Source organism: Mercurialis annua, linkage group LG1-X (genome assembly GCF_937616625.2).
Source record: "Mercurialis annua linkage group LG1-X, ddMerAnnu1.2, whole genome shotgun sequence".
In the NCBI taxonomy this organism is placed as follows: domain Eukaryota; kingdom Viridiplantae; phylum Streptophyta; class Magnoliopsida; order Malpighiales; family Euphorbiaceae; genus Mercurialis; species Mercurialis annua.
In genome coordinates, this window is record NC_065570.1 from 41,667,395 (window position 1) to 41,692,306 (window position 24,912).

The window sequence follows — 24,912 nt, forward strand, 5'->3', positions numbered from 1 at the left end:
CCATCAGTTGCAAGTCACTCTCATCATCCCATGTAGTCACAAAACCCTTTTTTTCCTTTTGAAAGGACCTCCTAGCCTCTTGCCGGCATTCCGGATTAGTATGACTCGGTTTGCCAAATCCATAACAAGTGACATCTCTTCTAGGAGTTGAGACCTCTTTTCTAGGAGTAGATGGTCTTTTGGAGTTAGAAGAATCTCGTTTGTGCTCATATCTTTGAACTTGAGACTTCTTTCTCAACTTCCAATCTCTAACCTTCTTAGACATCAAGACCGTTTCTTCATCACTCACATCAAGGCAGTTTCTTCATCGGTGGCATTCTCATTTGGCTTGTTCTTGAAATCTTCATATTCTCCAATGAGAAGTTCAACCTTCTTGTTCTTAACTTGAACCGTTCCTTCATGGTAATTTTCAAGAATCTTCCACATGTCATGAGCGGTTAACCAATGTTGAACCCTTCCTTGCCCTTCTCTACACAAGGAAGAAAACATTACACAAATTGCCTTCCGGATGAGGGCATTTGATCCCTTGTCCACTCTCTCCTTGGCCAAGGCACTACAACACCATTTTCTTCTTTGGTGGGAGAAACATATCCATCAAGCACCATATTTCAAAGTTAAACACCATCCATATCAAGATAATTTTCCATCCGGAATTTCCGATTTGGATAATCCATTTCCATCAAAGAAAGGACGAAGAGTATTACTGAAATTTTCGGTAGCTATTTGTATCAAAGAACTCGTAATTAAGCAAAAAGATGAGCAAACTAGCTCTGATAGCAATTGAAATCCAAAATACCACCTTAGACGGGAGGTGAATAAGGTTATTTTAGAAATTAAAAACTGATTAGTGTTTGGTTTAGAGTTTGAGAGGTAGAAGAAAGAACACAAGGAATTTAGAGTGGTTTAAATCACAAACCGATTCTACTCCACTACTCAATCAAAGATTGAGATTTGTAATAAATTCACTAATGGGTGTTTTTAAGCTTAACACCTAACAATTACAATAAGTGCTTTTCTAGAGCTCAACACAAACTCACAAAGTGATTTTTTAAGGCTAATCACACACCTACAGAATACTAATTATAAATCAAAATTGATTATCAAAACAAACAAAAACAATCAATTAATGATGCACAATTTAATAAGAAAGAAAGTATGATTGAATGTTTGTAGTTGTTGTTGATGTAAGAGTGTCTAAACACATAAATGTGGTAGATGGGGGTATATATAACCCCAACAAACTCCTCTAAGACTTTGAAGAAAAAGGCAACTTTTTGCTGAAAATCGTGACACTGCACGTGCAGCCCGCGACGAGTCTTTTGGATAGGTTGTCTAATTGCCTACATCCAGGTGGCTTGTGACCGTTGAGGGATGAAGAAAATAGTCGTTAGATCCCCAACAGTCCTTTGTCTCAGGCCCGTGACACCAAGGAGTAGCCCCCGTGAAATCTTTCCTCAAAAGAGTGTTTTGCCATGCTGAATATCACGCCCGTGATCCAAACTGCCCCGCCCATGATTCATGTGTCGTGCCCGCGACACACATATTTCACAGGCGCGAAAACCGTAGTAGATTGAGGAATCTCAAGAATTTTGATTCTCGCTAGAGGACTCCGAATCAATCTACGATACTTTTAATAGATTCCTATACACTAATAAACAATATTATAAGCTTTAAATTTATTTACCAAAGTCAAAATTGAAGAGATCAAAAGGACTTGGTCCAACAAACTTCAACTTTAACTCAAACTCCAACTCTAGGTAAATAGTAAATTCAAATTAACTTAATTATTAGGTAGATTTATTCGAACCAAATCATTATGAATAAAACAGCCAGACAATCTAGCTCAAGATCGGACCAGAACACAAAATTCACACGTATGAAATCAAATCCAAACTCTAGAAACGTTGGTGACTTGCCGAGCCACCCACTTTTATTACACACACATAACATTCAATTTCAGTCCTGAAACAAAGCTGAGATGCTTCAATCACTTATGAACGCAGTGTTGCAAATCGATATGAAGCTGGATTCCACATACGAATCATTAGAAAACGAGCCAAGGACTCAGAAAGTTACTTTTGAGGACCCAACTCTTCTTTCTATCACTTTTACCAAGTTTATTTAGAATCGCTAGATTATTAGACTACATATTTAAGTTGTTTTGCTGTAAATTGTGTTTTTGCCATAACTGTCATTACTGCCATGCTTTTAAGCTTTTAATGTGATTTTTATAAAATCGACTTAGAAATACGTCCATAGGCTATCTTAGTCATTACATGTTGAAACTGTTTAATAGAAGCGCTAAGGACACATGCTTATTGCTCAAATTGCCATGATTGCATGCTTTTTGTGTTCTTAATTGTTTTTCCATGATATTCATGAATCACATTAGAAACATATATATTTGGGTGTTTAGTTCGGTTTTAGACATCATATTCCAATTTCAGTATGTTCCAGAGTGTTTCCTTATAGGTTTGATTCGTTTTTGAGTGTTTTGCATGAAAATCGAAAAAAAATGATGAGCTGGCGCGAAGAACGACATAGCGACACCACCTGAAGAAGTGCCGCCAGCTCCAAATCAATGTGAAGCCAGTGCCACCACCTTCTCCTTGAACACTCTCTAAAATGTTTCCAAGATCTTCTACAATCAGCTTCAAACTTGTTTTCTTGTTTCCAGGCTCGTTTGCGCTCGGAGTTAGGCCCTATTTGAGTCCAAGGACTCATAATTAGTTGTAGAATTCAATTCTCCATTTTAACTGGTTAAAACCATTTTTGGCCTTGAAACCCAAATTTATAATCAGCAATTAATTGGGCTTAGAAGCCTTGTCCGCGAACAACCAACGACTTCTAAAAGCAATTCCGGGTTCGTTTGTACTTGGAATCGATCCCGGTTTGAAACAGTACATCCGTATCAACGAGATGAAGAACTTCCGGGTCAATAAGGTTTAAAAGTATTTTTAACCTTGTATGTTTATTAACTAAACATGGGCTAGCTAAAATTACTTATCGTTTTCTATAGCAAGCCCAATCCACCATTTAACATGCTAAAGGACTAAGCACGTCAAAGCAATCAAATCCAGCAAATCACCTATGCAACTTAGAACTGCATGCAAAATGTAATTAAAGGTTGTATAGGGTTTTCAAGAATGACCTAATAAAACCAATCAAACATAGACACCCGGTTTTTACGCTTTATGCATGTAAAATATCCAGACCTACTAGACTTAACTATTTGTTAGATACCATTAGGATTAGATTTATGCTTAGGGGTAATTGCTACCTGATTCAAATGCTAGTACGGCTCGAGTAATATGCGCGTCTTAAGTGATTTACCGCTTTCATACGTGTTTATTTTCCAACAATTATCCATTGGACTCTATGCCTAATTAAGATGAGATATCAAATATGTCCTGTAAAAGATAGTTTAATTGAGAAATCAAGTACAAGAATTTTAATAGTGTCCACGAATCCAGTCTTTTGGTTTGTTGTACGACAATCTTACCGGAGGCGAGTATATAAAGTTATCTAGTCGGTATTAAAGATATTCTTACCTGAGATAGGTGGCGACTCCACATTTTATAAAATCAAACCAATCTCGAAGTAAGCTATAATCCTGGAAGAACAAAGTACCGTCCTACCGAAACCCGCTCCACTCACACATTTATTATAAATAAAAAATATAAAAACATTATTTAAATAAAATTATTTTTAAAATTTTATTATGTAAAACATAATTTTAAATGATCAATGCATAAGAACATGTAGAATAATTATTTTAATTGAAAAAAAATTCATTTTATTAATAACTGTTATTAAATTAAAATTTTGCAATCAAAGTTTATAAATAAAAAATATGGCCGAACACATTTAAATAAAATTATTTACTAAATTTGTAAAATACAGTTATAGTTGATCAACATTTATGTGTATATAGAATAATTATATTGTATAAGAAAGGAAAAAATAATTTTAAATTTTTTATAAATAATAATTGTTGTATTAAATGGCCAAAATTAATAAATTGAAAATATGAAACATATTTAAGTAAAGAATAATTCATAAATTTGATTGGGTAACATAATACTTATAATATATTATTTTTAAAATATGTAAACAAATTAATATGTGTTGGAAAAAGAGAGAATACATATGAGGAAGAAAAAGTGTATTAATATGAGAGAGAAAAAAGTGTGATGAATGAAAGAGAAAAAAAATAAGTGATTGTGCAAGAGAAAGAAAAAAAAACGACACATGAGAGATTTATACATGTATAAAGGACCACACAAATATTCTCTTAGGCAAATAAATATATTTTGAACCATTTTTTTCAAAAACCCGATTTGTCTGGTTTCGGTTAAAAATAATATTTTTTCAGTTCAATCCGGTTTTTGATCGGTTTTTTAAAAAATTGACTATGAATAGCTAACCAGACCAGACAGGTGACGGTTTCTAATTAATCTGGTTTGACTGGCCGGTCCGGTCCAATTTTAGCAACATTGATGAAAACGTTGTTCCGGAGTGGGGGAAGAAAGACTATTAAAAGAATGTCAAAATGTTCATGCACAGAACAGTGTTGACCGGAAAAACTTACTATTCACAATTCATTCATATTTTTCATGATGCTATATAGTGTGAACTTAATTCCTATAAACGCTATGAGACCCATTAAGCTAGGCTTTATTTTAAGATAATGACACTAATTTTTACCTTTTTGAGTCACTTTCATCCTTTAAGTTATATGCCAATTATGGATTAGTGGATTGCAGCCTTTTTTTTTATATTGTATTCCAAAATGGCAGACTTTTTTTAAAATCTTGAAGTCCAACAGCTAATAAGATTATGGATTCATGGTTAAAAATTTCAGTTTCTATTTCATTATAATATATTTAAATTATTAAATTCTTATAATTGATTCTCTTTAAAATTAATAGTAATATTTAAATTTAGTTTACTCATTATTTAATTTTATGTGTTTTAATGATAAATTTAACAATTACATATTTTTAAATTTAACTTTATTGTCAGTCATATAGCTTTTAAAAGTTATTTTAATACATTATTTTACATGTCAATTAAAGAGTTTTTGTAATTATACTAGAATTATTGTCAATTTTTTTAAAAATGAGATAAAATTAATAAAATTATTATTTATATTATATTAGAAAAAGGGTCAAATAAACTCCGAACGTTTAGCCTATGAGTTAAGTAGACTCTCAATGTTCCGAAAGGTTAAAAAATTAAATTTTCTTATTACCTCGGTCTCTAAGACAATGACGAAAGAGGATAGCAACCTTTAACGGGTTAGTGCACCCATGAAAATGGATTTACTAATGATATCATATATTTTGTTTAAATTACAGATAAATTCATTAAATAATGATTAGATTGATAATGGAATTCATATTCCATTGATTTGGTACTAGCATTTGTATATGAACCCTAAAACAAAATAAAAAATCTTAATATAAGCTAAATTAAACTATAAAAAAGGATTATGCTACCCTTACATAAGCATAATATAGCTATCTTAATAAATAATTTTTTTATAAATATATGTATATTGAAAAACCATAAGAAGTAGAAACACATAAACTCGAAATTTTTGTAGAAAACGTGGCACATGAAAGATGGCACATTAGAACATCAACGTCCAAAAAAAATGAATACAACTAGAATTTCTAAGAAATTCAAACTCGAGTAAAAACACTTCCTATTACAAATTTTGAATATGAAAACAGCTTTGGAGAAACCATTAAAAATCATCGCCTCCATGTTAGTACCATTGCTTTGAAACACTTTCTCATTTCTTCACTTTCTTATTTATGCAGTTTCAAATTTTTCAAACAAAAAGAAACCATAAAGTCCTCCATAATTTCGAATAAGGGCCTCTCTGAATAATACTATGAGCGGAGCGGATTTCGGGGGCCGCTCGCCCAAGACTTATGGCTGACTTCTCAATTTGAAAATGGTTTGAAAAATGAAGTCGCCACCTAATTCAACTAGGAAATGCCTTTTAAACGACCAGATAGCCTTACTTGCCTTCGATAAAACTATCGTGCATTGGACCAAAGACTAGGATTCGTGGTCCTCCCCAAGACTCTTGTGCTTGGCTTATCTGTTACCGGTTTTATTTATTGGACATATTTGCTTTATATCTCATCTCAACAATATATTCAGTTCACATGATATAAAAGCTGTAAATAAACATGTATGAAAGCAGTAAATACGTTTGACGCGCATATGACTCGATCTGGACTGGCATTTGAGGCAAGTACCAGGTACTCCTAAACATACATCTAATCTTAGAGGTTTCTAGCAAACAGAAAATGTCTGGTTGGTCTGGATTGATTACATGCACAAAGCTAAAACCGGATGTATATATGTGATCAAGTTGATTTAATTAGGTCATCATGAAAAACCTATAAAACCGTTACTATGTTTTCGTGGTAGTCCTACGATGTCTAAGTGATGGGATGGAATTACATTAATGGGCCAATTTTAGGTGATTAGTCCTTTAACCGGTTATTATTTGATTTGGAATGCTTTTGGAAAGCGATAAACAGAATCAGCATACGCAAGGGCAGTTGGATATACATACAAGGTTAGGAATACTCTGGAACCTCGTTGACTTTGAGTGCCTGGCACTCGGCTCGATTTGACCGTTGGTCCGGTTGGATGCTTTAAATTGAGACTTCCTGAAATATAGAATGGAAGGTCGACCACATACACCAAGCAACCTTAAACAAAACACTCCGGGGAGGTCACACAATGCTGAGTGAGTTCGCAATTACTTAAGGTATTATAAATACAAATTACATAAACATAACTCAAAGCAATTCAACTTTTAATTTGGTCGAAACCCTAACCATAAGAACATTTACTAGACTCATAACCTCTAGTACTATATAAACTTTGTCATTTTACCTCATCCACTTGACATCGATAGTAAAGCCAATCGAAGTAACTTATAAACCTGACATCGATAGCAAAGCAAATCGATGACATCGATAGCAAAGCCAATCGATGACATCGATAGCAAAGCCAATCGATGTGTTCTGCAGACCTGACATCGATAGCGAAGCCAACCGATGCATATTTTTCATACCACAACTACATATACTTTATTTAATCCAAATTATCCAAGTAGTACGGTCTCGAGTTAACCGCTACTGAATCTTAAGTTGTGAGTCCCAAACAATTCTACCGAATAAATCTCATATCTGTAATGCATAATCCTACTTCATATAATACAATAAAATTAATAATAAGCTCAGATCAAAACATACCATAAAATATGCAATGCATCCAAATCCTAAGAACATAGATCAACAATATATAAAAATAATACGCAAAGTAAATAGCAAACTCGCGACTGCAATCCATTTCAAAACTCGTAAAGCCACTCAGTAATGCTCCTTGAACTCCGGGCCCTGTCGGTAGTTGTCTCGTCGAAAGTAGATCAAAAGTTATGACAAAACATAATTAAAACCTATCTTAGTCTAGGAATATTTTAGACACAACACTCACGACCAACTAGATAAACAACATCACGTCGAACTCATATCTTAATCGCCTCGACATAAAACGATAATATATAATTACAAAATTTCCACTAGTTAAATAACATTTTTCGAATGTTACTTAATTAGCTATCCAAATTAGATAAAATATATTATTTATCGACTAACATAATAAATCATTTTCCCTATTAATTTAATAACTCTCATTTTAAAATGTTTTCCAAACAACGGACAATTTATCGGGGTAGTAAAATTTCGCATCTAAAACCAACTTTTGTAAAACTTTTTTCCAGCCACTTCAGCATATCAAAACGCCTATAACACCCAAACACATTTGACATTTCTCTATTCCGCAATGTCCTCTACAACTTTTGTTTATACCTCAAAATAAAAATGAAACCCGAAGGTGTTGAAAACTAGCCCAGAAGTTGCTTCCCCGGGCTAGTTTAGGGGTTGGAAAAGAAAATAGGGCTAGTTCTGCTCTTCGGATCAGAACCCTGGATTTCGGGACCTAACCCGACGTGCTCAATCCGTACCCGATAAATTTCTGACAAGAATTCATCACAAAACGACCTCCTAAACATCAATTAAACCTAGTGAAACAACATACATCAAACCAAAAATTAACATTTACTTAATCTAAACCTAACTCATAAAATACACATCCAAACTCTGTTTTACAAGAATTACCTTAAACCTTAGTGAGTTGGTTATACAACCGAGCTTGAATTAGCAAGATTAGATGTCAGTATAAGAAGAACCGAGCCGCGACATCCTTGTTACTCCAAGAAAAATAATGGTTTGATAGTGATGAGATGAGATGAGATTTGGCAATCATGGGGTTTTAGGGTTTTCAAAATTTGAGAATGACTTGTTAAAAAAGAAGATGCAAGAGGTGGTTCTATTTATAAGCATGAGTGAGTGGGTAAAAAGCTCATCCAAGTCCATCATGATTCACTCTTCTCTTTTTAACTTTAAAAGCTAACTTTCCTTAAACTTTACTCCATAACAATTTCTTTATTAAACAAAATTTTGAAGATACCTTTTTAATATTAATTAACGGACTTTGCTGTAATAAATATTATCCCGAAATTTTAATCTATTTTATTTATATAATTTCCTTCTGATAATTGAAATTCCGCTTAACAGCATACTGACGTCTGAATTTTACAAAATTTAATCTTAGCTCCTTGAAATTATTTTACAAACTTTAACGTAAAATTTATTACCTCGAGACTTACCACTTATTTTGCAAGTATGGGGTATTACATTCTTGCCCCTTATAAAAATTCATTCTCGAATTTTCATAACTGTAGTAATACTCTCCATCAAGTATTATACTGCTTAACAATTATTATACCTCCTTATAATAACTTAAAGTATTATTTGCTACAATGCCATCAACTGGACCGTAAGGCTCCGATGAACTCGTTTGATACGGAAATCATATACTATCACCTCTGCAATCTATCGCGTTTGTTTAAGTTCCTTACTGTGTCACCCCTTAACTTGCTTCTATTTACTTGCTAGTTTCAAAGTTCCTTAACTTACGTTTCACAAATTACTTACCCAAAGTAATTGCCTCACTTATTATCCTACTCATCTTGATCCTTTCTTGAGTGTGCACCACTTATCCATATAACCAAATATCTTCACTTATCTTGACCTTGTGACAATCATCTTATCATTACTTCTATTTTTATGATACTTGATTTCACTCTAGTTGTTCGTAGAATGAAATGATACTATGTCCTCGCTACTTGTTATTGACCTTGCTTCATTATTTTGTCAACATCATTATCTTGTATCATTAATCAAATTTATCTTTAGTAAAATCAAATCTTCATACTTTCTTACGTGAAACCATGTAGTCATCGTGACTTCTGAATGCTCAATCTTCAAATTATCGTTGTGCATATCTTCATTTTTCATATACCATCAATTATCGAGTGTATGTCTAACTTATGTTGATTATTACAAAGTCTTATCTTAATCATGTCTAGTGAATTAAATTTGTCAATTCCAATCGTACACACTTGCTTAATTTGTTATGTACACATGTATACCAAAACATATATCCACACTTTTATCGATCCTGTCTTGGAAGTTCTCTCAATTTTACTTCACGATTTATTTAGCACAAATCTTTTAAATCGCTTATAAACCTGTCTGCTTTCTGATCAAATTGGTACTACATAGACAATAATTATCTTCCTATAATATTTGCCTTTGCTGCGCTATCAACACACGTGTTCCCAAACGTGTGAAGTCTAACTTAGTTGTATATAGAATACTTTTCTTCCACTTACGGTTATATTCCTAGTTTCCAAATCGTAGGTCATTTTTAGTAGTCTATCCTTGTCAATAGCTATTGGTACTCATGGTACTACTTCGATCCATCTCTCGATGTATCGTTGTTCCTTCATATTTCCTCAATAGCTCTTCACATCAACAACCTACAGTTTTCATTAGATACCCATTATCTAGTGAAACTTTTTTTTTTTATCTTTATATATTCCTTTAAGCGTTTATACTTCTACGTCGTTCGTTGGATCAACTACGTTGAGGTTCTCGAAAATTCTTTATCAGATCCTTCATAAAGGTCTTTAATTCTAAAATGCATCAAGCTTAACTAATTGAACTTGACTATCCATCTACTATCATCTTTGGTAGACACTTTCATTTTCCTCAGTTATACATCCTTTATAACAATTCATTCCATGTTTGTTTATTAACCTGTTGGTAACTTATACTTTGAATTACAGAAGTAATGTCTTTAGACTTCTATTATAATTCTTATCATCGTTAATAGTCTGTGCGTTCCTTTGTAGTTCTAACAATACTTTCCATGTACTCTTTTTACTTCCTCTATTAACCTTCCTTGATTTATGCCTTTTCTCTCCTTCTGTTACATATATCTTCATTATATTATACTTAAATAGCTTTAGAGAATTTCTTAGATAACTTATGTGCCATCCTCTTAGTTTCCACATAAAACGAACTCCTTATTTAATTAATTGACTATCAATTTCTCGTTCCATTTTCAAAACATTTCATATGTAAAATAAAATGTTTGTTCAACACTTTTACATTTTGTTCGGCCAATCCCAAACATTTTTGATCCGACATTCAAAATACATGTATTATATATGTGTATTCTGTCACCAGCTGGCCAAGACTTCATAGTCATAAAGCCCTGTTATCAAAATTTTCACATTTTGAAACCACTATTTCTCAACAATTTTCAGTTTCATTTACTAATAAATGGAGCTTACATTGATATACCTAAGTTAAATAAACTATATACATCATACTTTCATCACTTGCATTGTTGGCTCACGACTAAAATTCACGCAAGTTTCCCATCATTACTTTCAAAAACATCCATCGTCTAGCTCTCCGTTCGACGATCGCAAAGGCTTAACCCTAGGTAACCATCTTAGATATATCATATTCCCAAATTAAATCGATCCAACAGTTTAATTAAAAATATAAAGGTTCTACTACATCCTGTCAGTTTTCAAAAATCATATGAAACTCACTTCATCAATACACTACCTCCATATACTCCACCTTACATCTGTGTCTTACACTTACCTTGAGTCTTCATAAACTTAATTTATACATATCGCTAGTGAGAAATTGCGTATCTCTATCGTCTCAATCAATATTCGATCAGTATGTTCTATCCCTCTTTCTTACTCTTAGTGTATCAGGGTACAATTCCCTAGACATCTTGTTTAAGGATATTCCTATCCTTATCTTATCATAACTTGAATATGAATTGTTATCTTGATACAAGTTGTAGTTCATTAGACTGCAACTAGATTTAGACATCCTAGTCATACATTTATTCTCCAACTTCAATTCTCGTATGTTTCTATTGCCCCCTCGAGGATCACTTACAACTTGATCTCGAGTATTTACTTTTGCTATAGAATTCTGGTTTTGGTATTCTTACATTAAGTAAATCTATTTAAAATATTTCAATCATTTGTGCACACTTTCAAAACAATTTGTTATAAAAGTCACTTTTTTTAAACATCTGCATAATTGTGCACTAGGGTGATGATATCTCTCATCCACAAAAAGTTGCCACAACTTACTTTTCTAAGGGTGATGCATGTTCTATTAGTGCATGTATTCATATATGTAGTGATGTATTTCTATCAATGTCGTGACAACTATATAAATTTGTAACATCCCGTATTTTTAAGGGATAAAATATGGCCACATGTATAGCATTTTATTAGACGGGAGTATGTAAATTAAAATTAAAGATAAATTTATTTTACAAGTGTCCCTAAAAGTATATTGTGGCAATATGATTTCATATTTAAATTTGGATATTATATAGTTAACGGGAATAAAATAAACTTTTAAATTGTATGCATACTAATTTATAAGCCCCGTGCGAATATTTTTAGTGTCAATATTCAAGGAATATTTTAAAACGGTTATCGTAAAAATTTGATAAAATTTGAAAGTATAAATTTTATCAAGTGCGGTCAATAATGACATAATAAATCGAAAATGATTTATTTAAAATAAAATATAAGTCGGATGCGAATAAAAATTATAATTTTATTCATTTTATATTTTATTGGATATTTGGGTAAATTTTCACGAAATTCGGAAGTCGTTTCTGTTTGAACTACATACGACTATTAAAGAAGTTGATTTAAAGTGCATGATTGAGCTAGTACTAAACTGCACTTCTGCCAAATTTATATATATGAAATGTTTGAATTAGAAAGGAGCATCAGAGCTCATTCCTTCATTTTGAAAAGGAGCAGAGAGCTGCTTTCTCTCCTCTGACGCGACAAACATTAGGGTTTCGATCCGAATCGACGGTTTCTCGATTCTAACTCACAAAATACACATCCAAATTCAATTATAAAAGAATTACTCAAAACCTTACTGATTTGGTTTTCCAACCGAGCAAGAATTAGCAAGAACAGATGTCAGAGTAAGAGGAACCGAGCCTTGATGCCCTTGTTGCTCCAAGAAAAATAATGGTTTGATGGTGATGACATAAAGTTCATTTTTTTTATTTTTTTGTTCATTCATTTTTAATACTATTATTTCTTACTTTAACCAATGCCGATATCCAAGTATTCTTATTCATATCCTTAAATAGAAACGTCCTAGTCTAATATTCCCTTGTCTTTAATAACAAAAATCTTATATTTTTGCAACTCTAGTCCCTCTCTTCAGGACACGTTGCACTAATCGGCACTCGAACTTACGGGATATTGCAAGGTATAGGTTAAACTCGGTCAAACTATCTCGGGACTTTAACTAAAAAGGAAATGAGAAAGTGTACTCTCAATAAGCCTTGGAATAAGCCTAGGTTAACAATTGTCCAGGATTAAGATTAAGATTGGATCAATTATTTGCCTAATTGAAATTGATTGAATTCAATGTGATTGTATAAATGTGGTTGAATATATGAAAAGTAGTTCTTAAACGCGATGCTTATTTTGATAATATGTTTAAGTTACATATATCTCACTCAGCTTATAGCTGACGCCGTTGATTTAAATGTTTTTCAGATGCCTAGATCCAGGACTTCACTAGAAGTTTGCTTTTTTCTTGAAAGTCAATTTTGCGTATACAGTCCCGACTTCCTTGTCTACTACTGTAGTATATGTCCGACTAGTGTCGTAGCCTAGCAAGGCAACATTTTGATATTGTATATAGTGGTTGTCTTCATGTATATGTATAATTTGCCATGAAATTTATTTGTACTTAGTCTACAGAAGTAGATTCTGTAATATGACCCTAAACGCTAGTTGTTTGTATGTCAGGTTAGTACGTACGAGATATAAAAATGACAACCCGAAGTAAATTCTATAGTTTCTACTAGTGTATATATCTATATGTGTTTGTTAAATGCTTCCACATATTGAATGGTTTGCGAAAACGAATTAGTGTATATTTGGCTTGCAACGGGTTTTGGAACTACCATTCCCATTCCCTATGCCGGTCTTGGCTCGAGATTTCGGGTCTTGGCTCGAGATTTCCCAGTTACCAGTGCTAATATGATTTGAGGCAGCTAGATACCACTACCAGTCTGCGATAAGTGTTTGTCTAACCTAAGTGATCGGTTATTGAGTTTCCTAGGACTACCGCAGCTATAGAAATAAGTCGCACCTAAAATTAAATATGAATGATTGATTGTTTTGTATTAAGATTGATCGATGGAATTGCGAAAGTTTGCTCATTTTGTGGAAAGTGCATGATTAAGAAAAAAGGATACTTGTTACGTTTTGATAAAAATATGCATGCGTTATATGCATATTAAAATCGGATATTGTGAGAATAGGATCTCACACTAAGTTATTTTCTGTTACATCATGTCTGGGCAAAACGGAGCTCAGCCGCATGCTGCAGCGGGAGAGGAGGAAGCGCCTCCTATTTATTAAAACGGGTTTCAGGAAAATCATGTGCCGAATGGAGAAGTAGTTCCTCCAGTATATCTGAACGGTTTTCTGCCAGAGAATGGCTTTCCTACCGAGAATGGTAGATTACGGGAGATCCATGAAAAGGGACGTATATAAGAGGATATTTTTGGATCTTTTCTATCTAGAGGTAAATCTCAATTACCTCAAACGGTTTACAGTGCGAATAGTGACAGCTCATTAGAGGAGGAGTATCCGTCAAAGAATTCTGACGTAGAGCAGTTCAGAGGTATACAGTTTTGGGCTGACGTATCTTAGTATTGTGACATGAGAGAGGACATAAGGGCAAGAGAGAATCATACAGAGGCTAAGTGTAATACCCCGTAAAAATTTTAAATTTATTTTTTTAGCTTCTGGTATTATGTCGGGTCGTTTGTTAATTCATGAGTTGATTTAATGGGATGAGTAAAAAAATTTGGTTTGGTTTCGGTTCGATTTGAGTTTGAGTTTGATTTTGGTAGGATTTGAGTGTTGGTTCAACCAGGATTTGAGTTTTGGTAGGATTTGAGTGTTGGTTCAACCAATCGAGACCTGAGATTGGAATTTGTCTCGTTCTCGAACGAGACCATTGCCAATTATGCAATGTCTCATTCGAGACCTATAGGTCTCGAACGAGACCCATGCAAAATCTACAGGTCTCGTTCAAGACCAACGGGTCTCAAACGAGACCTGGTTTGCTGCATTGGTTTGAACAGTTTCTCTACCTATTTATAACCTATTTAAACTCTGTTTTTAACCCTAATGTTTCCCTTAAAACCTAGCTTTCAATTGTGCTACTAAATTCTCTAAAATCGCTGCCATAATTCTGCTCAAAACCATGATTTTGTTCGGTAAGTTCTTGACTTCTTGTTTTCAGTTTTGGTTAAAAGAGATAACTCCGTAAATAGATTAGTTCTCCTTCGTTTTTAGATCGAATCCAGTGCCGTTTCATTCCAGAGATTGTAGAGTCGATTCCCTACAATTCCAAATCTTGATTTCGTTGAACGGTACGTAAATCTTTCAGTATTGAACACCGTACGATTTACTGCTTTAAGTTTGTTTATAAACTATTTCATGCTTTCATAGTTGCTGCTGAAACCATTCCCTTCCATTGGCTTTGATTTTGTAATTTTTTTATGTTATTAGATCTCTGGGAATGCTAGTGATTCGGAATTCAGTTGTTTGAGTTGTTGTTCCATTGTGTTGAATTGTCGTACGGTTTATCGCCGCCTCGTTTTGATTATCTGCCATTGTTTTGATTTAGATTTCTGTCATTATTTGATACGGCTTTTGTTTTTCTAATAGATGATTAGGTTTGTTAATTGTCATGAATAATGTTGTTATAGTTTGAATCCATTTTGACTTATGGTTGTATCTTGTTTTTGTTTACTGGATTGTAGAATATGGAATTATGGAAGATGGTTGGCGGGAATGAAATTGCTGTTAAATTAAAAGAGATGGCTAATGGCCATTATGATCACCAATGTTTTTAATTTAAACTTAAATTAATCCCTTAAGTTACTTTATCTATTATTTTGATAATAACTTGAACTCGTTTGCTTTTAAATAGACAATTTGAATGCGTTAAATATTTTATAACTTAAATTAATATAATTACTCGGGTAATTATATCTAATTTTAATTGCAATGTCAATTTGGCTAAATTACAATTTAGCCCCTGAACGTATTTAAAACTTATTTGATTAAGTTGTTGGTTAGTAACTTTTAATTTCGTTTTGAATTAAAAACAAATATAATTATATTTAATTTCGAATATCATTTTGGCATGATATTGCCTAAAGTACAGTTAGTCCCTAAATTTTATAATCTTAAAATGGCTAAGTTTTGGTTGTAACTCGAGTTACTTGAAATTGAAGTTATTAACTTCTGCTTTAAAAATGGTTTATTATTTTATCAAATTATTTTATAAATATAAACTCGGGTTTATATTTGATAAACGTTTGAGTCGGGTTAGACTTGGGTCACCGACAAGTGAGGTTAGCTTGGTAGTTATTGGTAACTCGGCTAACCCATTTGCAAATTAATTATTATTTAAAGTTATTAAATAATATTTATAAAATGGATTTTAAAGCGAGAACTCAATAGACTTGTATTAATCGGGCGTTATTACCTATTGGGTATTTTGTGTTGTTCTGTATTGTTTTATTCCGACATGTTGTTTGTGCTAGTCCTATGTGGTGTCTAGTACTCTCTAGAGTTAGGGTCTGTTTTTAATATTGGTTTATATTTGTTTAGACTCGTCGAGCGTTCGTGCTTTTGAGGCGAACTGAGTTTAGGTTGGTTTCCAGGAGTTTTCACGTGGATTAGCAAGCAGTGAGTTTATACTTACTATTTACCGCTTTATTAAGTAAATTGTTATTTTAATATAAAAATATATACTGTATGTATATTTCGAACTGTTTTCCCATTATGACTTTTAGTTGGAACATGCTACTTAATGGGCATCATTAGGACTGCGTGCGCACCGGTATTGATCTAGATAAGGTATGTGATATGTGGTGGTAACTCGGTGTGAGCCTAGCTCTCGGGATCAGTAGAGTAACTCGGTGTAGCTCAGCTCTCGGGACTCTGGTTATGGATTAAGAGTGGTCGGTGGTAACTTGGTGTCATACTTACGCTGGGATCATTTCAATACTGTTATTCCATAATCATATTATATTAGTATAAAAGGTTTTGATTTAAGGGTTTTAAACTTAATAAATGTAAATAGTATTGCGAACTCATCTCAGTATATCTGACCCCGTTGTTTTCCCAAATTTTCCAGGTTTATGATTTGAAAGCTGGTCCACTCCGATTCTTTTAATTCTTCGGAGGTTTTTATATTATTTAAACTAGTTACTGTTTTCGAACTCTTAGACCGGAGTAGAACTAGTTTATATATTACATTTATTATTACACTTTGGGATTTTTGACTTGATCGATTATATATTATTGGCATGATTACTCAGGATTATTTTATTAATATATTTAAGGCAATGCCATTGAACATTTCAGATATTTAAATTATTTATATTAGAACTGTAATATAAATTGCTAGACTTAGGTTGAAGTCTCGGTTGTCCCCGAGCAATTTTCTGCAAGTTTAAATGTTTATTTGATTTCCGCGAGGCTTGCTACGGGTTTTGGTACGACCATACCCATACCCTAGCGCCGGTCACGATTCATGAAATTGGATCGTGACATCAATGAATCATTATTGTTCTAGAATCCTTTTATTAACTTGGGTTAATATGTACTTATGTCATGTTTAAGACTCAGAGTTGGCTGAGCACTTTATAATAAATGTTGTATATTATGAACTGCTAGAATTAGGTTGAAGTCTCCATTTCCCTCGAGCATTGGTTTTCTTGCAGGTTTATATAATTGTTGGTTATCCGCAAGGTTAGCTACGGGTTTTGGTACAACCATACCCATACCCTAGCGCCAGTCGCGATCCATGAAAATGGGTCGTGACATTTGTGTTGTTCTGTATTGTTTTATTCCGACATGTTGTTTGTGCTAGTCCTATGTGGTGTCTAGTACTCTTTAGAGTTAGGGTCTGTTTTTAATATTGGTTTATATTTGTTTAGACTCGTCGAGCGTTCGTGCTTTTGAGGCGAACCGAGTTTAGGTTGGTTGCCAGGAGTTTTCACGTGGATTAGCAAGCAGTGAGTTTATACTTACTATTTACCGCTTTATTAAGTAAATTGTTATTTTAATATAAAAATATATATTGTATGTATATTTCAAACTGTTTTCCCATTATGGCTTTTAGTTGGAACATGCTACCTGATGGGCATCATTAGGACTCGTGCGCACCGGTATTGATCTAGATAAGGTATGTGATATGTGGTGGTAACTCGGTGTGAACCTAGCTCTCAGGATCAGTAGAGTAACTCTGTGTAGCTCAGCTCTCGGGACCAGGCCTATATGAATTATGGTTATATTTAGTATTGTGGATTAGGGTTCCAACTATTAAACGTAATGTTTGTATTAAATGTTTTAAAAGAGTTTTAAAGGTTTTCCACTTGATAAATGTAAATAGGGGTATGAGCTCGTCTCAGTATATCTGTCCCCGTTGTTTTTCCAATTTTTTCCAGGGTTATGATATGAGCGAGTCAGATGCTCTCCCATTCCTTATTCCCTCGGAGGTTTCACTTTATTTTATAAAGTTTATTAAACTGATATTATTATTAGACCGCAGTAGTAATTAGAAGTCTTATTTGTCAAACGCTTATTATCAGATTTAGTTCAATTAATATTTGGATCGTTTTAGCATTTTTATATTAACTTGGGTTAATATTTATTTATGCCATGTTTAAGACTCAGAGTTGGCTGAGCACTTTTATGAAAATGTTGAATATTATAAACTGCTAGAATTAGGTTGAAGTCTCGGTTGCCCCTGAGCATTCGTTTTCTTGCAGGTCTATCTAATTGTTGTTTATCCGCAAGGCTAGCTACGGGTTTTGGTACGACCATACCCATACCCTAGCGCCGGTCGCGATTCATGAAAATGGGTCGTGACAAACTTGGTATCAGAGCTTTGGTTTCAAACCAAGGCCTCATGCATGTTATGTGTTTTGGCATGATAAGTTGATGTCGTGTCATAGAAACTACTGCGAAAATAGGATTCGTGTCTTGTCTCTTAAAACGCAACATTTGTTTTCACACTTTTAGCCTACATCCTATAGGTGATGTCTGTCAGTCTTTATTTGGTATTGATGCTATGATTGACAATTAATTTCACTTGGATGTTACCTGTTGTGATTTATTATGTTGAGGTTATTTCACTTGGGTGATTTTTTTTACTATTGCTTTTGATTTCTCGGAAAATCTTAGGTTGGTAAATTTTTCTAAAACTCATACTTGGGTATTATGTTGTTTGATAAATTTTTGCTTTATGCCACTAATGAATTAATAACGATGGATTATTTGGTAGTACATTTTGGCTTTGGCTGTAATTGTTGGGTGCTATATACGCTAGTACCTATGAGGATCAGTTTGGGCGTTAGTCTTATTTCCTAATAAAGAAATATTGGGTTAAACTTTAAAACGTGTTTTATGGTCATATATGGTTTGACCACATGTTCTTTAAGGGTTTTCATTAAGAAAAGTGATTTTGCTTAAATTGTGTTTTAACACAGAATTAAAAGAGAAGTTTGAGTAAATTCTTTAAAAGCTTGATTTTTGGTTAAGTTGCTAGTAAAGAGGATTTTTATTCTATTTTGAATTTTGGGATTTACGGAATGGATATTTGAGATTAAAGATTTCTCACTTGAGTTTTAAATTACCGTTTAGCGGTTGGTTTGCGTTGAGCTCTCAATAAGGATGAAAATTTTATTAACATGATTTTTCCGGATGAAAAATATTTTGAATACGTTTTATAAACGTTTGTTTTGGGGTACGACTTAGGTCACCCAAATTTAGGAGTTAAGCTTAGTAGTTGTAATTTTCGGGTAGCTCGATGATTTTAATAATTTGAGATGCTTGGGTATCCGTTTTAAAGCAATTGGTTATAAGAAGAGATTTTTACAGATAGTGATTTTGTTTAACCGTAGGGCCCAACTAAAAGTTTGGAAATTTTGTAATTGACTTTAAATTTCAAAATGAATTTTGAAGCGTATTCTTAAAATATTATACTATTGCAAGTTGATTTTAATACAAAGGTTCAATCTTGTTGTAGCATGTCCTGATTTCGTTTATAAAATGGGGTTAATTTTATTTAATGGCATGCTTACGTGGTTTATAGTTGTAGAAATCATAATGTTCTTGGTTTTCATTTACGTTGAATAACTCGCTTATCTGTTGGACTAAGTTGATAGTACATGTTTTCTCTTCGTGTGGAGTAGCACGTGAGATGATTTACTCACGTGGTCAAGGTTGGCTTACCTTGATGTATGAGTCGTGGATCAAAATCTTTGGGTTTCGATATTGAGAAAAATGAGGGAAATATTCCCTTCGATTGGTCGATGATTTCTGATTATCCTAGAACGGATATTGGAAACTCAGTACCGAGAAGATAGATCGGTGTATTAATACACTGGTATTTCCATCAAGTCTGATAATGCGATGCGGGAGTTGGCGGTAAATTTTATAGGAGCGTATTGATGTGTTAATTCATTGGGAATAGGCTTAGTCTGAATCGAGGTTAGTTGGATATCTTATATGGTAAAGTTGTAATGAAGTTATTAGGATGAATTATTATATAGCATCGAATGTTGCTAGGTTTCAAGTAAATAATTTGAGAAATATTTTGAGGTTATCAAGTGCACATCTCACAGAGTGTTACGTCTAGCAAATATTTTATTGAGTAAGTTGATTTTAAAGGCTGAATTGTTAAAATATTTGAAATATTTTCAAAACGTAATTGTGTCCAGACATATCATGAACATGCATTTTGAATGTCACGAATAGGATTGCATTGAGCATTAGGTATATTCACTAAATAAAAGATAAATTAAAAATTGATACATGCATAGTAGTACATGCATCACGTGCATAGAAATGATTAGGGTTGGATGCAACTCTTTGGGGATGAGAGATGTCATCACCCTGGAGCACAATCATGTAAAACGGATTTTTCGATAAAGTGTTTTGAGAAATATATTTTGAAACGAGCTCGCGAGTCACATTATGATAAATGTATTTATAAAGTTTTCGGATTTCAAATGATTTTGAAACTGATACCGAAAGGTAGCTAGACAAATACTCTGTGATGATGGGGATGGATATTGGACGTTTACATTGTGAGTGATTGGTCTTTAGTATCAGAATCTCGTGGTTATAAGTAAGAATGAATTTGAGGTTGCACGCGAGATTTAGTGGTGCTAAAGTGCTGCATAGAGTAATTTAGAATAGAAAGCTTTCGTGATAATTTTCGATTTGTGATTTAAGGATTTGTGGTTTAAGGATGTTGGTTATGGTCATGTGTGTATATACACTACGTTTTTTAAAGGAAACTTTATCTTTTCAGATTTGAAATTGTCCAAGTACTTTGGTATATGGATATAAAGGTACTTTCATAAACTAGGAGATTGTATTGTTAAATTTTACCCTTCTGAGAAAAGGAAGGAATTTTATCAAATTGGTTTCAAAAGAAATGGTAATTTTGTGGGCTTAACGATTTCTTCAAATCGTGCTTTATTTACAAATTAAGATTTGTAGGTGACAATAAAATTTTATTGTTTTGAAAAAAATCAATGTGTATTCAATACGAATGATGTTTCCATGGTTGGTGTATTTTCAAAAAGGGATAAATTGATTTTTGCAAGTTTGGTTAAAGAGAACATAAATTTTGTCAGTTGAACTGTTTTATAAATTTGCAAACGTATTGAAAAGTAAGGGAAAATTTCAAATTCAAAATGTGGATATTTTGAAGATTTCAAAGGGTTTATAAATCTATAGATTTTCAACGGTAAAGGCATTTCGATTTTGAATGCAAAAGGAGGTGTAAGACATACAATCTTTTAAACAAGGTGGAAAATGTTGTATATAAATATTTTGTATTAAAAGATTTTAAACCCACAGGGGTTGGTTTTGAGCATAACTGACAATCCGGTCATAGTAAACTGGTCATATTGATTTTTCGATGTATACGAGGTTATAGCCAATTGATAGAATAATTTTGAGAATTTGAGTTTGATTGGGATATAAGAGTTAGTTGATTTGAGAATCGGGAATCACGGTTAATAGGTTTCGACAACCATAATCGGTTGATCGATTTTGTTAATTATTGATATTATTGTAATGTTTAGGTCATTGGTTAAACCCTTTGTGTGAGCGACAAAAATTTAGGTTGTGATACTAAGTGAGATGCAATTGGTGTTTAGCTTAGTTGGGGCATTATGTTTCTAAATGATTGGAGGAATCATTGTAATTGAGATTGTTTATTGCTAATCTGGAGATTCTATTATTATGAGTCAAGTTCACGTTTTCTTGGGAAAAACGGTATGCGTCTTGTGTTTTATGATTCACAAGTTAATGGTATTATCGAGTTGGTATTAATCATCAGGATTGAATGATTATTATAGTGTTGTTGTGGAATCGAAATATTATATGAAGTTTACTGGGTTTTGTTATCGATTATTTTGATGCCGAGATGTTATAAGTGGAAATAAGAAATTGTTTTAGACCGTTAGATTTTATCAGCTATGTTTGTAGTGTTATTATTCGTTTGAGGCAAAAGAGTATGGAATTGTAAGAACTATAGTCGAGCTTAGTGCTTGATATTGTATTTGACGTGGGGGATTTTATAATAGATGAGTTTCGAGCTGGTTTTGGAAGCCACTCCGGTATAGAGAAATTGTGACTCTAAGTTAAATAGTGGTGTTATTATTAGTTGGAGCATCTAATTGCTAGAAACATAATTTGGTACATATGTGTGTTGTGATCGCTTATATTGCGAACCAGTGTCAGTTTTGAGATTCGAGATTCGTTCTTTATTATCCAAGTATATCAGCCGAGTTTTGTGTAATAGAGTTTGCTTTATTTTAGTTGATCTCACCTAGAGTTGCGTTATCGTTTATGCCTAGAGGAAGTTGGGACGGTACTTTGGTGACCTTTGAGTATGTTCGTTTTTCTTTTTGCAACTGGAGGAAGTGAGTTGCTTTGAGGGACAACTTGTTGAGTTTTGCTTACGCGCGCGCGTATGTCGTTGAGCATGGAATACCATTGACTACAGCTGGGTTTGTTTCTTGGTTGAGGACTATTCTTTAATGACTGAGGTCGTTTGTAGGTTAGTTGATTTTGTTGTCCTTGTTTACGTTGGTATCTTATGGATGCGTTCTTCTTATCGGCTTTGTACATTTTGTTCAGCTAGACGTGTAACCTTATGTTATGTGTTACGTCAATGGTTTTGTTTTAAATTCCTGGACGAATTTTTAATAAGTTGGGGAGAATGTGATACCCCGCAAAAATTTTAAACGTTTGTTAATTCGTGAGATGATTTTAAACGTATTGAAAAGTAAAATTCGGTTCGATTTGAGTTTGAGTTTGATTTTGGTAGGATTTGAGTGTTGGTTCAACCAAAATGGTTGAACCAAGTTTGAGCTGACTCAGGTCTCAATCGAGACCTGAGATTGGAATTTTTTCTGGTTCTCGAGCGAGACCAGAGCTTTGGTTTCAAACCAAGGCCATTTGCTTGCTATGTGTTTACTCTGTTAAGCGTTGTTATGTCTTAGGAACTACTGCGGATATAGGTTTCTGTCATGTCTTTTAAAACGTCATCATTTGTTTTTCAAACCTTCAGCCTACATCCTATAGGTGATGTCTGTCAGTCCTTATTTGGTATTGATGCTTTGATTGACAATTTATTTCACTTGGATGTTAGTTGCTGTGTTTTATCATGTTGAGATTATTTCACTTGGGTGATTATTATTGCTTCGATTTCTCGGGAAATCATAGGTTGGTAAATTTGTTTTTCTAAACTCATACTTGGGTATGTTGTTGAGTGATAAATTTGGCGACGATGCCTGATACTAATTAGAATATATGGAATGGTTATGGTTATTTTACATGATGAGTTGAATTGCTTGTGGGTTTATTAATAAAGTACATTTTGGCTTTGGCCTCGATTGTTGATTTTAAATGTGATCATATGCTGAGCGTTTGCCTTGTTTTCTATTAAAGAAATTTAGGGTTAAATTTTAAAACGTGTTCTGGCGGTCATACATTATTTTGATCAAATGTCGTTTTAAAATTTTCATTGAGAATATTTGTTTATTCTAATTTGTGTTTCGACAAAGAATCATAAGAGAAGTTTGGTTTTAAATTCTTAAAAAATTTGATTTTTGGTTTAGTTACCAGTAAAAAAAGAGATTTTTGTATTTTGAAATATTATGTTTGGCTTGGTGTTAACAAGCGATGATTTCAAAATGATATTATATGAGATGAGCCATTATTTTAAGAATTTAACGTTGAAATTATTTTATCATGTTGTACTATATCAGTATTTTAATTTTTAGGATTTACGGAATGATGTTGAGATTAAAGATTTCTCATTTGAAATTTTAGATTGCCATTTAGCAGTTGGGTTATGTTGATCTCTCAATTTTAAAAGGATGGAAAGTTTGTTGAAAATATTTTTCCGATTTTACAAATATTTTGAATACGTTTTATAAACGATTGTTTTGGGTTCGACTTGGGTCACCCAAATTTAGCGGTTGAGCTTAGTAGTTATAATGACTCGGCTAACTCGATGATTTTATGATTTGAGATACTTGGGTATCCGTTTTTAAGCAACTGATCAATAAGAAGAGATTTTTTTTTTATATAAATTGTGATTTTGTTTTAACTGTAGGGCTAAACAAAATTTGGAAATTTTCGTTTTTGATTTTAATTTCAAAACGAATTTTGAAGCGTACTATTAAAGGATGGTATAATTACATGGTGATTTTGTATGAGATTTCAAGGATACGTTATGATATATCTCGATTTTTTTTAAGTATATTTGGGTTAATTGTGTTCAATGGTACGTTTACGTGGTTTACGACTTACAAATTTGTTTCTTATAAAAATAATTTGCGCTGTTTAACTCACTTGTCTGTTGGACTAAGTTGATTATTTTTGTTTTGTCTCTTCGTGCGGAGTAGCACGTGAGATGATTTGGTCACGTGGTTATGGTTGGTTTACCTCGATTTATAGTTTGACCTTTGAGCAAGACCTTCCTTTAGACCTTGTTTTCTTTGTTCGGTTTAGGATTACGCGGAGTTTTGCTGTTTCTGTTTCGTGGATCGAAACCATTGGGTTTTGATATCGAGGAATACGAGGGAAGTATTCCCTCGGATTGGCTGATGATATCTGATTTTCCTAGATCGGATATTGAAAACTCTGAACCGAGAAGATAGATCAATTTACTAATGCACTGGTGTTTCCATTAAGTTTGATGATGCGATGCGGGAGCTAGCGGTAAATTTGGTAGGAACGTTTTGTGTCGTTATTTCTTTGGGAAT